The sequence below is a fragment of the Glycine max genome, chromosome 14, assembly GCF_000004515.6.
Source record: "Glycine max cultivar Williams 82 chromosome 14, Glycine_max_v4.0, whole genome shotgun sequence".
NCBI lineage: Eukaryota > Viridiplantae > Streptophyta > Magnoliopsida > Fabales > Fabaceae > Glycine > Glycine max.
This window is the reverse complement of record NC_038250.2, coordinates 32,119,619-32,123,743: the sequence shown is the minus strand read 5'-3', so window position 1 is coordinate 32,123,743 and position 4,125 is coordinate 32,119,619. Positions and strand designations below refer to the sequence as shown.

At 39.1% G+C, this 4,125-nt stretch overlaps 1 non-coding gene across 1 annotated transcript; it reads left to right on the top strand.

Annotated features, from left to right (window-relative positions):
- Positions 1-3,433: 3,433 nt before the first annotated feature.
- MIR5764B (microRNA MIR5764b) lies at positions 3,434-3,856 on the top strand. Its single transcript, NR_161724.1, has one exon. It is a non-coding gene; the product is annotated as a microRNA MIR5764b (primary transcript).
- Positions 3,857-4,125: the final 269 nt, after the last annotated feature.

Below are 4,125 nucleotides of genomic sequence, written 5' to 3'. Positions count from 1 at the left end.
TGCTTAAATATGAAAGATTCATCCATGATTCTGTAAGTTTTTTATGGTTGTTTGATGGATCCAGAAACAAAGCTTTAAGGAAGGGCAAAATGGTCATTTCATGAAGGTTTCTGACCCTAAATTCGCCCAGGCTAGCATCTGGCTTGCTTGGGCCAAAGAGAAAACTTCAGCCATAAGCAAACCACTTGCATGGGCGAGCTCCAGCTCGCCTGGGTGAATTGATTCCTTCAGGCCTAAGTAAACAAGCTCGCCTGGGCTCCCCCTACACTAGATGGCTTTTTCTATAAATAGCTATGAAGGGGAAGAGGAAAAATAGATTGAGCAACAACAAAATCAATAGAAAAACGTAGAAGAAGAGGAAAAGTGGAGCCGAGGCACTGCAGAGTTATGACCGTGGATGACTTCCTTCGTCATTTCTCTTGTTAGGCTTGTGCTCTGCACAATGATCGATTAGTTTTTCTTAAGGATTGGATGTAATCTTTATACCCTTATGTATCCCTTTTGATATTATATATGTATTAATCTTTTCTACTCATTATTGGTAATTTCATTCTACTTGTAATGCTTGATTATATTTGATCACTAGTGTCATGAAATTGGATTCTAAGTGAGACTAAAAAGTAATCTTAGAATTTGAACCGAATGATTTTACTCTTTACGTTATGTTGCTAGGAATAGAGCATAACGTTTTGATTGCAAAAAGCACGAGAATATAATTGTAATGCTGGGATATTTAGTGCATATGCGAGGGATCGATATTAAGTAAATATTCTTAGGTTCCAAGTGCGAGGAATCGACTTGGGATAACTAAGTGTGCATCAGTAATGTTAGAAAATGATTTATACATGTTAATCTTATTAGGCTACTAAGGCTATGAACGACGAAATCCAATCCTATGTTTTCTTGAATTAATTTAAATTGTTTCTGTAATTTCCGTATTTCCAACGCACTAAATTCCATTATTTCCGTATTTCCGCTATTTCTGAATTTTCATTAATTCCATTATTTCCATAAATCTATTATTCTTTTACTTTCAGTTAGTTAAACCAAAAAACCATATGACATTCGATTGAATTTGTACATAACTATTAAACTAATAATCTTTATCTAAATGATTTAAGTAACTAGAGTCCCTGTGGAGACGAACTTTTTTATAAATGTGGAACCTACAACGACAGCTGGTACGCTTGCCAAAAGTCTTAACAGATGGTAGAGCCTTAAAGGCCTCAGATGGAGTATGCTCATAGTCATGTTGTGTCCAGACGGGTGCTTGGACAATGATTATTTCCCTTACTACAAGTTTAGAAAATATATACTCAAAATAAAGGGTCTCAAAGTAGGATTATCGTTAATGAATGCAGAGAAAAACTCTAAGCATCTATTAAGGGTTCCCTTGGAGTAGCCCTTCTGAATCTATCTAGATGAAAAGGTGATGGAGGTGGACACGGTTAAGTGGATGAAGCATGTTTGTAGAGGGGAGAAATATGAGTGTCATCTGTGGACTCACTATCTGATGATGAAGAGGTTGGATCCTCCTTATTTCCAGTGAAGGAAACTACCCATTCCTTGTCACCAATCTTGTTGTTGGCCTTGGTCGCCCTCATCATGATACGTCTTGGAATAGCATAGGGAATGATAGACGCTCGTGGTACAGAGTGATGTGAACCTGAGTAGGAGCGGATCATTTGATACAGGCTACGGAGGTTTGGATGATGCCACTTCCGGTGAAGGAAGATAAGTCAGGGTAGACGCCACAAGGATTACCTTGATAAGTCTGAGATTGGTTCAACAAGGAACTCAGAGAGAAACTCTCACCAAATTTTATCAAATGCCAAAAGTTCCTTTATTGAAAACAAAAACAAATACTTAGTGTATCTGAACAAAAAGATAAAAATAGACATGGGCCTTCTAAACAGTTTGGGCCAAAATTACAATAAAAATAAATTATAATTAAAAACTTATTTAACTTGGGTCTTCAAGTTAGTTTGGGCCTTCAGCAACAATTAGTAGTATTGGTAGTGCCTCTGCCTCTGGACCTTCATCTTTCTCCACTTGGGCCTTCAATCATCATCAATGGCAGCTATACAAATGACCAACCTTGTCTCTATTGGGATGAGAAAATCAGACCTACGTAGTTCTTTCTTATGCGTGAATCAAGTGATTCTTTTTACTTGAAAGGTGATCATCACTCCCTCCTTCTTGAAAAGGATTTGTCCTCAAATCTAAGGCCCCTCCATCTACATTAAAAAGAGATAGATCAGACACATTGAAAGTGGCACTTACATTATACTCACTAGGCAAGTCAATCTTGTAGGCATTGTCGTTGATCTTCTCCAACACTTGGAATGGTCTATCTCCTCTAGGTTGAAGCTTGGACTTCTTTTGTTCTAGGAACCTCTCCTTCCTCAGGTTTACCCAAACCCAATCACCTGGTTCAAGCACGACTTTCTTTCTGCTTTTGTTGGCTTGCCTTGCATAACTCGCATTTTTCTTTTCAATTTGAGCCTTCACTTGCTCATGCAACTTCTTCACATACTCAGCTTTAGCCTGTGCATCCTTATGCTTAAAACATAGCAATGTTAGGCATAGGCAACAAATCAAGAGGAGTCAAAGGATTAAATCCATACACTATCTCAAATGGTGAACAATTAGTTGTGCTATGGACAGCCCGATTATAAGCAAACTCAACATGAGGCAAACAGGCTTCCCAAGATTTAAGATTTTTCTTTAAAACAGTCCTAAGCAGTGTGCCTAAAGTCCTATTGACTACCTCAGTTTGACCATCAGTTTGTGGGTGACAAGAAAACAACAATTTAGTACCAATCTTACCCCACAAGGTCCTCCAAAAGTGACTAAGGAATTTTGCATCCCTATCATTGACAATGCTCCTTGGTAATCCATGAAATCGCACTATTTCTTTGAAAAACAAATCAGCCACATGACAAGCGTCATCCACTTTCTTGCAAGGGATGAAGTGTGCCATCTTAGAAAACCTGTCATCAACAACAAACACAGAATCCTTTCCATTCTTGGTTTTGGGCAGCCCCAAAACAAAGTCCATAGATATGTCAGTCCAAGGATATTCAGGAACAGGCAAAGGAGTATACAATCCATGAGGTTTAACCTTAGATTTAGCTTGTTTACACACAATGCAATGACCACAAAACTTATGCACATCACGCCTCATATGAGGCCAAAAGAAATGCTCTTGTAGAATTTCCAGGGTCTTTTGAACCCCAAAGTGTCCCATCAACCCCCCTCATGTGATTCACTCACAAGCAACTCTCTAATGGAACACTTAGGCACACACAATTTATTTGCTTTAAACAAGATTCCATTATGCCTATAGTAACCATTTTCAGAAAACTTTTCACATGCAGCAAAAATTTTAGCAAAGTCCACATCATGCACATACATGTCTTTCAAAGACTCGAGACCAAACAGTTTAGTTTCAAGCATAGCAAGTAAAGCATGTCTCCTAGATAGTGCATCAGCCACTACATTCCCTTTCCCTTTTTTTTGTTTGATGACATATGGAAATTGCTCTAAAAAATCTACCCACTTAGCATGCCTCTTATTAAGCTTTCCTTGGCCTTTTAAGTATTTTAAGGACTCGTGATCACTATGGATGACAAACTCTTTGGGTAATAGGTAATGCTGCCAAGTTTGTAAAGCCCTAACCAAAGCATACAATTCCTCAGCACAACCAATATTCTTGTCCACAGAGGGACCACCCCCGGCGGCGGAAGAAAGAAGGAATCTCGATCTCATTGAGGAGAGATTGAGAGCTTTTAAAGGCTTTGGTGACTATCCGTTCGCGGACATGATGGATCTTTGCTTGGTACCGGACGTTGTCATCCCCCCAAAATTCAAGGTACCTGATTTTGACAAGTACAAAGGGACGACTTGTCCTAAGAACCATCTCAAGATGTATTGTCGCAAGATGGGGGTGCATTCTAGGGATGAAAAGTTGTTAATGCACTTTTTCCAAGATAGCTTGGCTGGAGCCACGGTTATTTGGTACACTAATCTGGAATCTTCTCACATCCATACTTGGAAGGATCTGATTACTGCCTTCCTTAGGCAATATCAGTACAATTCCGATATGGCTCCCGATCGCACTCA